This window comes from Bacillus rossius, chromosome 14, assembly GCF_032445375.1.
Source record: "Bacillus rossius redtenbacheri isolate Brsri chromosome 14, Brsri_v3, whole genome shotgun sequence".
Taxonomy (NCBI): Eukaryota; Metazoa; Arthropoda; class Insecta; order Phasmatodea; family Bacillidae; genus Bacillus; species Bacillus rossius.
The window spans coordinates 6,111,436-6,125,427 of NC_086341.1; the positions used below are offsets into that span (position 1 = coordinate 6,111,436).

At 40.0% G+C, this 13,992-nt stretch overlaps 1 protein-coding gene and 1 long non-coding RNA gene across 2 annotated transcripts in view; one reads left to right on the plus strand and one right to left on the minus strand.

The window, feature by feature from the left end:
* LOC134539088 (collagen alpha-1(IV) chain-like) overlaps positions 1 to 13,992 on the minus strand; it is a 192,764-nt gene that overhangs the window by 91,417 nt on the left and 87,355 nt on the right. The gene's annotated exons all lie outside the window — the stretch shown is intronic.
* Positions 5,804 to 7,011, plus strand: LOC134539090 (uncharacterized). The gene is made up of 2 exons (XR_010076260.1): positions 5,804 to 6,350; positions 6,732 to 7,011. It is a non-coding gene; the product is annotated as an uncharacterized LOC134539090 (long non-coding RNA).

Sequence of the window (13,992 nt, forward strand, 5' to 3'; positions counted from 1 at the left end):
TACGGGCCGCGAGTTGGGTTACAGTCGTGTCCTAAAATTGCAGTGCTTATTCGCTACCTCACCTGAGTGTCTTGGAATACCAGTCCAAGAGTCGCTTCATTTTAATGACAATAATATTAGTGATATGTAGAGACCTGCAAAATTCGCGGTTTCGATGGCCTTCAGGATAGACTGCACATACCCCTCTACATTCGGGCAAATAACGCAAGTTGATTGGCTGCCGACTTGTAAGTCGTCTCAGCTGGTTTGTCTGTGATTCGACCCTTCTTTGGTTGAGAGTTTATAACTGGTTGAGATTCGTCCAGATGAACAGTAAGCCAATAGCAAAATTATCTAAGAGGTATATGTGTTTGAATTCTAGCCTATCACCGAATGAACCCGCGAATTTTGCAGGTCTCTACACATGCTAGGGGCATGCATATATCGCGAAAAGATTCCGAGAATAGGTGAAAGTTAAAACACCGTAGCATCGTATGTGTCTCGTGAATGGGTGAGTTTCTTTCAGGTCAATATCGATTGTTACAACACCAATCACAGCGAGTCAGTGCGGAAGCAAACACGTCCTGAGTGGCTCAGGTCAAATAAGGCAACGACTTCCCTCGCAGACGTCCGCCAATCACAAGGAAGAAACCGCTGGTGTGAGTATAACTTGTTTCAATCAAATAGGCGTTCAGATTTATTCGCGAAAATAAATTGCCTGCCCCTAACAATGAGTAGGGACTGGAAAAATTCGCGGGTTCAATGACCTCCAGGCTAGACTCCACGATCCTGTGCACACTCGGGCAAACGTCGCCTGTTCATTGGCTGCTGACTTGTGAGGCGTCTCAATTGGGAGACTCGTGATTCGATACTGCTTTGACTGAGGGTCTATAATTGGCCCACAGTTCTCCAGGTTAACAGCGAACCAATGGCAGAAGTTGCATAAAAATACAATTTTTTGCATTGTAGCATATCGCGAAATGAATCCGCGAATTTTTTTCCGGTCTCTAACAATGAGTCATGCTTTTTCGTGCGTGCAGCCGGCGTTCATCGATTTGTAAGACGTTATCACGTGAAAAGCAATTGCTGGTAGATGGAGGGGGGGAGGTCTGTAATGTGATGTTTGCGCCGACAAGAGGCTGCGTCAGCGGGGCTCTGGCGCCGAACAACATCGGGGGGCAGGTCACGTGAGCAACGACGCCTCGGAGAGACGAGCCTCGGCGGGCAGCGAAGCCGAGGTCCGGCGACGCTCGTCCCCTCCACAACCGCCCGCCGTCGCGTTCCTTCAATGTCCCTTGCGATGGGGGAGAGTCATCCACAGAGACACACAGACTGCATAGGGACTGCTCTCACTTTTATTTGTTAACCCAGCCCTCATCCTGTTTGGGCCCTACCGGCTACAGACCGAAAAAATTTGCGATTTCAATGACAAGTACATAGGATATGATTAGAGCCACGGAAATTTCGCGGATTCATTTAGCCGCAAGCTAAAATGCAAACTTCCACACTGTCACACTGTGTTCATGATTGGACCGCAGTTATCTGGACACGCCCCCTCTACGACCGTGAGCCAACGATGTCCAGCTAGGAGAGAAGTAAGCGAATCAGGTAGTGCCAAATAACAAGGATAAAAATGTTCTCGCTAAGAAATCAACCAATGGGAAAGTAAACATGGGTCCAGCACACCTATAACTTTGAATTCTATCCTAAGGCCAGAGGAATCCGCGAAATTTCCGGGACTCTAGATATGATATACTTCATGCACGCGAGAAAATTACATTTGCTCATTGGCTACTGACTCGTGACACCTGTTAACTGGGACGCTAGTGAATCGATACTTCCTTTGTTTAAGGTTTTTCATTGGTCGAGTATCATTCAGATAAACTGTGGCCCAATCACTGATGCAGTGAAAAGGCCAACATTTTTTGGATTCTAGACCATCACGAAATGAATCTGCGAATTTTTCCGGTCTCTACTTTTGAATGAATAAAAGCCAAAATGTGTACCTGTTGTGAATAAGTAAGTAAGTCTTATAATTAGAGACCCGGATAATACGTGGGTTCAATGACCTCCAATATAGACTCCAATATCCTCTACACACTCGGGCAAATGCCAACTGTTCATTGGCTGCTGACTTGTGAATTGTCTCGACTGGGTGCTGGCCTGTGATTCGACACTTCTATGAGTGAGGGTCTCTAATTGGCCCCTCAGTCCTCAGGATTAACAGTTAACCAATTGCAGAAGCAGCACTAAGGTATAATTATTTGAATTTTAGCATAACACGAAATGAACCCGCGAATTTTTCAGGTCTCTACCTCCTGGTAATCTATGCGCGCAGCCCCTTATCTCCCCCGGTCCTTGCGAGTCCCACAGATTTGCGCCCTTGGACACACGGAGAGTTAACACGGAGACACTCTGACCCCTGAGTTCCCACTGGCGACGGACGCGACGCGAGGAACGCCAAGGCGGAGACACGATGCAGAACACGCGCCAGACGACGGTTGAACAGCTTGTAGGGGACGTGAGCAGCTTGGCAAGAACGCGCGCTTCTATTCTCTTGCACGCTGGGTTTACCGATTGCCATCGCAGACTGCACAAGGAGCCACAAGTCACTTCCAGAAATACCAAACGCTTCGAGAGTCAGCGAGAACATACGAATGTTTTCGCTACCGGTCTTTTGAATTTTAGCTTCAAACGTGTGTGTGTGTGTGTATGTATGTGTGTGTGTATATATATATATATGAATATATATATATGAATATATATATATATATATATATATATATATATATATATAACACAAACACACGTAGAGACCTGAAAAATTCGCGGATTCATTTCGTGATAGGCTAGAATCAAAATACGTTTGCCTTTTTACTGCATCAGTGATTGGGACACAGTTTTTCTGAATGATACTCGGCCAATGATAAACCTTTATTTAACAAAGCGTCCCAGTTAACATGTGTCGCGAGTCAGTAGCCAATGAGCAGATGTAATTTTCCCGCGTGCGTAGATGATCATGGAGTATATCCTACAGGTCATTGAAACCACGAATATTTCCGGTCTCTACACATACGTATATCTTCTGTGGTCTTGTGACTGCTATCTCAGGATAGCGACTGGAAAAATTCGCGGATTCAATGACTTCTCGGATAGTCTCCACGATACTATACGTACTCGGTAAAATAACACCTGCTCACTGGCTACTAACTCTTGACACGTGTTAGCCGGGATGCTTGTGGTTTGATACTTCTTTTATTGAGTTTTTTTTTAGGTTGGCTCAAGTCCTTCGGTTAAGTTTTGGTCCAATCACTGAAGTAGCATGGATGCGATTTTTTTTTTTTTTTTAGATATCTATGAATAGCATGCCGCTAAGGTTACGTGTTATTGTTTTCTAACTTGATGGTGAAATATTAAAAATAAAACTACTAAAAGCATGGCGTTAAGAACTGCTAGGAGACGGCATGCAGTGAGGTAGGTGAAGTCACTTGTCAACCTCGCCATCGCTATACTGCATACGCCCAAACATTGCGGAAATGGTGCTTCACCAGGTCTGAATAACGGTCAGTAGGTGTGAATTAGAATATCCGTCGTTAAAAATGGTCACTTTCTTAAAAAAAAATTCATTTAAAACTGTTTCCACGCTGGAAACACTACACCTCAGCCAATGTTTTGGGCGTTCAACCAATATAGTAAACAATTAGTTAAAGTAAATTTTTTTTTTAAAAAAGGCTTCACGCAGTCATCATGCAATCATACGGACATGATCACCCCCTGACTAAAAGTGTTTTTTTATAGCATAATGTATAAAAAAGGAAGAATCATCTTTGAAACCCAAAATAACACAGCAAATTTGTTACTCTTTGTATACGCCAAGTTGGTTATTTTATATATATATAAATTTATATATATCTTTGTTTTAAGTAAATTTATCATTGTTTACACGTCTCATGATAAGAATTCGATGACTGTATTAAATTACTGTAGTATTGTATGTCATTCATGATTGGTTGTGTTTCTTTCAGGTACATGTGTATATTGTCAGCCTACCAATCACGGCCATTTTTGGGCGAAAGCAAACGCGTCCTGAATGGCCCGACAAAAAAAAAAACGACGGCCGCCAATCACAAGGAAGAAACCACTCTATGCACGCGGGAAAATTACACCTTGTATACCTTGTTGCAGTCTAATAGACGTTCAGATTTTTTTTTTTTTCGTGAAAAATGCTTGCCCCTACCCACAAACTGTGTCCCAATAGTGGGATTAGCTCAGATTTATAGTATTTGAATTTAATCCCATTGCGAATATGAATCCGCGAAATTTTTCCGGTCCCTTACCATAAGTCGTATATACACTGAACAAATTTTTGAAGTTAGGCCTATACTTCTTATGAAGCGCGAGCACAATACAATACATTTTTACAGGAAGAAAAAAGACTACATACAAATGTTTTAAATCTTTTAATTGAGTGATTGATATTGAAAACTGAGCAATATCTAGAGACCGGAAAAATTCGCGATTTCAATTAACTGTAGGATATACTTCATGATCCTCTATGCACGCGGGAAAATTACATTTGCTCATTGGCTACTGACTCGTGTCACCTGTCAACTGGGACGCTCGTGGTTCGATACTTCTTTTGTTGAAGTTTTTTCATTGGCCGAGTACCGTTCAGATAAACTGGGGCCCAATCACTGATGCGGTAAAAAAGGCAAACGTATTTTGATTCTAGCCTATCGGGAAATGAATCCGCGAATTTTTTCAGGTCTCTAGCAAGGACTATCCTTGTGTTGCATAGTTTTTGACAGTGTGTTGAAGTCGCGACGAGCGTGCAGCGTTGCGAGCCACGCAGAGACGTCTGACGGCGCGCGCTCCTTTTATCTCGGCCAATAAACGTCGCCCGTTTACTGCCTCGCGGCCGGAGAGCAGCGAACAATGGCTCCCACTTCACGCCGCGATGAAGCGGCTCGCAGATATTATCCGCGGGTACAGTCCCGCGCGCAAGACACGCCCCATCCACCCCCCCCCCCCTCCGCCGACGGTCTTTCACAATGAGCGCGAGTCGCAACAAGTCACAAACTCTTAAAACTTAAAATGTTTATATATATATATATATATATATATATATATATATATATATATATAAACATATATCTACCCCGGGACTCTCATGACTAGGGGCATGCATATTTCACGAAAAGATTCCGAGACTAGCTGAAAGTTGAAAACACTGTAGCATCGTCTGTGTCTCGTGATTGTGTGAGCTTCTTTCAGGTCAATATCGATTGTTAACAACACCAATCACAGTGAGTCAGTGCGGAAGCGAACGCGTCCTGAGTGGCTCAGGTCAAACAAGGCAACGACTTCTCTCGCAGACGTCCGCCAATCACAAGGAAGAAACCGCTGGTGTGAGTATAAGTAGTTTCAATCTAATAGGCGTTCAGATATATTCGCGAGAATTGCCTGCCCCTAACGATGGTTAAGAGGCCTATACAGACAGTCTTCAGGGCGTGATTGTAGGGCCTTTTGTTAAGAAGAATTTGCAGCTTCCCATTACAGATAAACTGTCATGTTTTTTTGTGTGTAGAAGGAAAGAATGAATGGGTCGATCTATAATTTTTATAATGCTTTTTAAAATTCGTAACATAGGTAAAAATATTACCGAATATGTGGTTTTACGCAGCCGTTTTATGTATCGTGTGTAATGCATACAAAAAAAGTAGATACACACAACGATAGAGTATTAATCGTTGATTAAAATGGTGTAAAAAAATACATAGGTCACCGCTGAAAAACTCCCAGAATTCTTCTACGACGAAATGGTTTTCCGCACATTTATTCTGCCGGGAAGTGTCTCCCTCGCGCGGCGTATTCTTCAGCCGGCGACTGGAGCCGAGGAGTGGGGCTAGCGGCTGCTGTGAAGGCAGCGGAGGGGAAGTTCGTCTGACGGCTGCTCGGTCGCCTTATCAGCGCGTCGGGGTATCGGATATCGCGATAAGCATATGTGTCTACAGCTGAGGCCGCCTGGTCGGGAAGTAATAAATTCTAGGATTCAGGAAGTTATTCCCAGAGCAAACCTCAACCATTCTACGCCCACCACATCGCGCGGCGAGAAGACTCAGTAAGGCATATTCGGAGCCAAGTGGAGGTTATCTGTAAGCGAAAAAAGTTGAGCGACTGTTATTTTTACCCCTTGTTGAATCGATATTTGACTTTGTAACAGCATCGAGAAATACTATTATATGCACGATTTCTTTTTCAAGAATGGATGAGAAGAGAAACTGGAGAAAAGGAAAGAAGAATCATCTTTATATTTCTGCAACAAGAAAGAAAAATAAAGCTACTCATCTCAAAGCATACTGGAGTCAAAGGTCAGTTTGTTTTGTAATATGTCATACAAAATACAGATGGCGTTCATTAGCCTGCGTAGTCGAAACTTACCTTGTGATCTCTCACCTACAACACCTTCCCCACCATAATGTTGAATTATCTTAGATGAACAGTAGCATATTGAAAAGTTTATTTAAAATATATAGGTTAAATATGTATGTTTATGATATGTAATGCATCCATAAGTTATCAGTTTTGACAGGCTGAGCTCCCTGTTGAGAAGGGGGAGGGGGGAAACAAAATCTGGCTCCTCACAGTCGAAGCATATAATATGTGTTTGTATTAACATTGTAGTATTAACCTTTAAAATGTGTATGTGTACATTTTTTTAATTTGGCACTGAATTATCAATTTATTCACAGGAAAAAAACTATACCTAAACAAAACAATGTCAATGAAGAATTGGAAAACCAGAGCCTATCAAGAATTCACTGCAGCCATCAAGCACTGATTGAAAACGAAATAACTTCCGGAGTGCATGAAGAAAGCTATCCGGCAAAGTGAGTAACTGTTTACATTTTATTTAAAACAAATCTAAGTTATTCCCAAACGGTGGGTCGCGGAAGGGTTACAGGTGGGTCGCGACTCAATCCTATAACTATCAGAAACCATCGAATAAACAACCAGAAAAAATAAGAAAAATCGAAACAAATCGAATTGTGTGCAAACACGTATCTATTGTTAAATAAATAACTGTTTTTCTACAAAGTGCTTATTATTTGTCAACAATTTTAAAATCAGAACACAAATTGTTTATAAATAATCAATCTGTATCTTTAAAAAAACATATACATGTATATATTTGCAATATTTGTTGGTAAATTATGTATACATAAGGAAGGGATACGATACAAATAAGGTTTTTTACTCCACCATGGACCGATAGACCGTGGAGGTATTCCTATAAGGAAAGGTGGGGCGCCAGCTCGAAAAGTTTGGGAACCACTGTTTTAGAGAAAGTAAGATTGGCAACACAACCAGTTCTATTAATTTAACAAATATGTTTTGGCCAAAATATACATATGATTTTTGGTCTGTTCAGTGTAAGGTCATTTATGGCACAAAAAATAAAGAAGTCTAGGTATTAAAAAAAGGATAAATTTTATGTATTGCAGGAAAAAAATTAAACTTGATAGCTGCAGTTATCAAGTTCCGGAAGGCAGAGACTCACGAAGTCACCTTGACAGCCAGGGAGTAAATAAGGCACAAGAAATTTCTTCAAGAGAAAATGACACTTCAGATGAAGAGAATAACTACTCTGTAGCCAATGTCCTGCACAATGAAGATGGACAGTGTATGTAAGTCCCTTAGGCCACTTTAAAAATAAGTTAATTACAAATTAATACATGCTATTTTTCTTTCTTCAACTATTTCCTGAAAAATTGTTTACTTTTTTTCCTTCGTATCATTTGCACACGGTCCGGTAGTTATACTATTACACAAAACTAGACATTCTTTCGAAACTATGTTTCTATCTAAATAAATCAATATAAATAGTTAGATGTTATTGCGACTGTAATGTGGCTCTTTCAGCTCTACAGCCGTGTCTTACACAGAAATGCAACCGCCTCTGAAACTATTTGAGATGGAAGCAGGATGTTCTTTCTGGTCAACCACCGAAGGAGCCATTGACATTCCATACGAGCTGGTAGACAGGAATGAGCCAACTGTAGACAGTAGATGTAGATGTATCAACAATTCAGAGACAAGCAATCAGGTTAGCTGAATGACAATGATATTGCTTTTAATTATATTGACCTGTTAAAAAATTTACAGTTAAGTTATAATTTAACTTTACAAATAGGCTATACTTAAATTGAAAAATTACACTACTCAAACTACATAAATATTTTTTTATCTGAAATTTCACTAAAAACAGGGCTAATAAATGAAGACAGTAAAAAATCTTATCACCATTTAGTGACAATAGACAGTATATTTTTTTTACCTTACTTAATAGTGATACACCATACCCAGTTAAAACACAAACAGCATTCTTAAGAACACTGACTTAAGCACTAAAAATGTTTATATTGTAGCAAGACTTTTCAAAGTATGCATCATACATCGGACAAAAAACTATAGCTACTATTTACTGCTTTTACTGCTATCAATACTCCTTTTTTATTCGTAACTTGGGAAACAATAATATATACATATTTTATGCACATAGAAATATAACATGATTTTTAGTTACATTAATAGATATAAGTTATTCAAAAATAATGTATTTATGGATGATTTCAGCCGAACATTTTATTCATTACTCCAAGAAAATATCAACATTTGGATGAATATATTGAACATGTAAAGGAAGACAACGGTTTGATACTCCAAAAGCAGCAAACATCCACATCCTCACCAAGTAGCTGTTCTCAGGGTGAAAGAGTGTTTTCAAATGACGAAGAGAAAACTGAAGAAGTGTTGTACGGTGTCAGATTTGTAGATATGTCGTACTTCTTACGAAAACTCACGGAAGCAAGTCAGCATAATAAATCGTTTGGGTGTACTCTTGCAAATATGTGTGTAAAAAAAGAAATTCGAAAAGGATTTTCATCTATTATAGTATTTTTTTGTAATATGTGCAACATGACTGTCGGTGTTCCTACGCATAATATGGAAGATAATTCAGTTATGGATATGAATTCAAGGGCTGTTGCTGGAGTTATGGGCATTGGGGCAGGGTATTCTCAATTACAAGAATTATGTGCAGCAGTAGGCGTGCCTTGCATGGCGCCAGCAACTTATTCCAAACATCACGATGTTATCTGTAATGGCTGGGAAAAAGCAGCTTCAGAAAAAATGGAAGAGGCTGCACGCGAAGAAGCTGAATTAGCGAGAGCCAATGATGAAGTTGATGAGAATAACATTCCCCTCATTACTGTTGTTGTCGATGGCAGTTGGTGAAAACGCTCCTACAAATGTAAATACGATGCACTTTCTGGGGTAGCTGCGATAGTGGGGTATCGCACTAAGAAAGTTTTGTTCATGGCAGTTGCAAACCAATACTGCTATGTTTGCGCTCGAGCGAAAAATAACGAATCTATCCCTTCACATGATTGCTATAAAAATCATGAAGGTAGCTCAAGTAGCATGGAAGCAAAAATAATAGTAGAAGGATTCAAAAAGAGTGTAACTATGTACAACATAAAGTATGCCAAAATTATAGCCGATGGTGACAGCAGTGTATACAAGAAAATTCTGGAAGCTAGGCCATATGACAATCTTACTGTTGAGAAGATAGAATGCAGGAATCATCTGGTCCGCAATTACAGGAAAAAAATTATTTCTGCAAGTGAAAATACTAATCTTGGGACTACCATTCTGAGGAAAATAGTTTATAGTAAAATGAGTAAACTATCCATTGGAGTGCAAAAAGCAATCGCTTACAGAAAGTCACAGGACACCGATTTTCAAGTTAAAGTTTCACAGTTGAAATGCGATATTGAAAATGGTCCGAGCCACGTTTTTGGTGAGCACAAAAATTGCAGTACTTTAGGTTACTTCTGCGATGGTCGAAAAGACGGTGAATCAAACCTTGTCCCAGAGTTGGAAAAAAATTCTTTGTGGTCTCATATTTATAAAGCATGTCAGTATTTAGCTGCTCATTCTCGAAGCCTCATACATGATGTAGATAGCAACAAAGTCGAACAATTCAATTCAATAATTGCGAAATTTTCCGGAGGAAAAAGAGTGAACTTTGCAACGAAACGATCTTATCAAGGGAGATGTGCTGGTGCTGTAATAGCACACAATACAAAAACACCACAATATGTGTTGCACAAAAGCATTTTCAACGGTATAAGTCCGAATAAAATTTCAAAAAGGTTAGACTTAAGACGGCGGGAACTTCGAAGACGGGAATTAGAAATAAAAGAAAAAAACAAACAAATTAAATCATCAACGAAAACAGCCAAAAAATCTCTCACCAAAACCTATGGAGAAAAGGACTATGGTCCTCAATGTCAACAGCCTGACATGGATCCAGAAACATTTGAGGAACAGAAACAAGCTTTCCTCAGTAGGTTACAACTAACACAAGAGGACCGTCAACAGTTAGAGAGAGACACAATTCTCCAGGCAGGAAGCGGAAAATGGCTTGAAACACGTAGAAAAATTCTAACGGCTTCGAATTTCGGGAAAGTCTGTCGTAGACGTGCATCAACAAGCTGCGCGAACTTAGTTCGCAGTATTGTTTATACCTCCGATATTTTGAACGTGCCTGCAATTTATCATGGTAAAAAGTTTGAGGTAATGGCTATAGAACAACTAGAAAAACAAGAAGGAATTAAGGTTGGAAAAAGTGGACTCTTCATTGACAAGGAATTGCCTTTCTTGGGTGCCACTCCGGATGGTGTTATTGGAGAAAAGGGTCTTGCAGAAGTTAAGTGTCCATCATCTGCAATTGGAAAAGATGTTACTGCAGCAGTTAAACAAGGGAACATCCGATATCTGAGTTTCGAAGGAGATGAACTGAAACTGAAAAAAACACATTCATATTTTTATCAAGTTCAGGGACAGCTGCACATTTCAGAGAGGGAATATTGCATTTTTGGTGTTTGGACATCAGTTGAAAAAGAGATGGCAATATTTCGAATTGAAAGGGATGACAATTTTTGGAAACAAGAGATGGAACCACATCTTACAAAATTCTATTATAACTGCATTTTGCCAGAACTGGTGGACCCTAGGCATACGAGGAGCATGGAAATTCGAGACCCTCCATACATTATTGACGCTATTGAAAAAAGAGCAAGAAAAAAATTTGCTGCTGTCAAGACTTGTTCAGCTGCTCATTAATTACTTCTGTAGCTTAGCTTCTTAAAAAATGGGGGAATATAATACCTATGTATTTTTTCTCAAATTATTTATTGCGATGTAACTTTATTATATAAGAAAATATAAAGTCAGTGTGCTGTTAAATTATGCTTGTAAAAGCAGACCATCTAAATGTACCCAACTGTATCCATAAATGCATGTTTTTATCTTTGTGGTGTGTAATTGTGTTCAAATTCAATTATATTTGATTAAAGAAGATGTATTTGTACAACATCATACATTAACTTTGTTTTTTCTTCAGAAAAGCCAAAAATAATTTGTACAGATAAATCGATGATTGTTATTTTCTGAACAGTTATTGGGTGGAGATGCATACAAATATTTTAAATAGCAAATTGTAAACAATCTAAACATGTACAAAATGTAGAAAAAATAACATGATTCTGTGTCGTATTGAAAATGCATTTTGGCACATATTATCCTTACCATACTTTTTTTTAAAATCGCTAATAATTGATATTGACAATATTGCAAAGATTCTATTTCTAAAGGAATAAGGAGTTACAAATACATTATTTGACATGCTGAGTTATCGCGTCATTATTACAAAAAAAAACTATTCACAAACAACCGGTTTGTGTACGTTTGGAATAAAAATTGTGAACACTAGTCACTCACCGTAAACGCCACACATCTTCCTGTATACTCACTTCATGTTATAGAATGGGGAAAGTCCGGGTGAACAAAATTACGATTTTTGCCTCATAACGTCACCACGTTTCGGATGACTTAGACGACTAGTTCCGTAATTTTGCAAACTTTAAATACAATTTGCAGCAACAAATAGTACCTGTGACTATGTTATATGACTTCGTTGAGCTAAGAGATGCATTTCAACCTGTTGTTGAAACTAACATATTTTTATGTACGAATGTTTGTTGACTGATTGTTGCATCAGTGCACGCTTCGATTCGTTTGTAGTCGTATGATAAATTGTAGTTTAGTACATACATTAAAAAAAATACTGGAAGAGTGAAAAATCATGTAAACTATTGATGAGTTATTTCTGAAACCCATTAATAATATAACTACGTTCGTACATAGTATAAAATTGAAAATTTGGAAAATATTATTCTTTATTTGATGGTAATCATATTACTTTGTTGCTGGTGGACACGTAATAGCACACAACTTGAAGGATAACCAGACCCAAGTGTATAACTGAATTATTACATAACTCAATAAGTCACAACTTAATCATTTAAGTAAATCATTGCTTGCCAATAATTGGCACAAATCAATTTTAATTTCTTAGTCAGCAAGGTTTAAAACTACAAACGAAAAATTTCCCAGCAAGGAAGTGTGCATGTGTCCGCGTATGCGTACCTCTGTTGTTTATGCATAGGTAAGCGCACTTGCTATGCTATGTATGCATTATTTTTGACTAGGTAACATGTAGGCCTACATATTTCCGACTATGATATTAACATATGTAACATTTTTGGTTAAATATAACGGAAAATGCATTTGATTCGTTATATGGATATGAGTTGCGTAGTTTTGACAGCTCCATAGAACTTGCAATGAAAGATCGGCGCAGCTCCGAAAGCAAGGAAAATGAGAGATCTCTGAGAAGAAATACTCCAGCAAATAGTCTTGTCTGGTGTAAATAACCTGGCCGGGAGAGAGAATTGGGAAGTTGGTGGGCAATGCGCTCAGCACAACGCGAAGTGCGGCCCTTATCCACTGACGTATAGTAAATAACTGTGCCTCGAAGGTAACGCGACACCGCGACAACACGAGACTCGAGGACAGAGCGATAGCGGGTACGGAACACCGCGATCTTTCCCAAAAGACACTGCAAGTTGGAATGACGGCGGGGTGGAAAGTGTTTCCCCCACTCCGCCTCCCAGTCGAAGTGACGCGCCGCCAAGATAACCAATCCACGTCTCCTCCTCCCAGCTTTGTCCCGCCCACCCTGCACGATATCGTTAGCTCAGAACCCGCTGGCGGAGTTGCGCCCTGTCTGTATAGGCCTCTTAACGATGGTATACAAAGTAGGAATTGTAATTTTAGCAGCCCGGGTAGTGTGAATGTGGCGACAGTGTGCTGCGGTGCTACAGTTCTCAGGGCGCCGGGCCGCCTTCTCGGGAGAGCTATCGCGCGGCTCCTGAGGGATGCTGCAGGCACGATCTGCGCGGTCAGCGCGCGTGTCGCCCAGGCGCCAGCCACGGCACCCTCGCTTCCCGCCCACGAGCAACAGCCGCAGGCTTTCACGGCCATCTTCTGAACTAGCTTGGCTTCTGGGATGTAGCCGTGTCCTTGGCGAATAACTAGAGACCTGAAAACTTCGCGGATTCCTTTCGTGACAGTCTAGAATCAAAAAAACGTTTGCCTTTTTACCGCATCAGTGATTGGGCCACAGTTTATCTGAATGACACTCGGCCAATGATAAACTTTCAAGAAAAAAAGTATCGAATCACTAGCGTCCCAGTTAACAGGTGTCACGAGTCAGTAGCCAATGAGCAGATGTAATTTTCCCGAGTGCGTAGAGAATCATGGAGTATATCCTACAGTTCATTGAAATCGCGAATTTTTCCGGTCTCTACGAATAACTCACCCGACGTTTCGGTCGACATTGCAGTCTCGCCATCATCAGGGAGCAGTTACCTATACCACGGCTACAACCCAGAAGCCAAGCTACTTCGACCGTTGTCGTTCCTGTCGGGACAAGTGATACCCACGCTGTTATTCGGATACACCTCGCAATAAATGTCAAAAAATACGATGCATTTTTTTTATAGCACTAACTGCTGAAGCTACAACTATTTTAAGTAATAAACC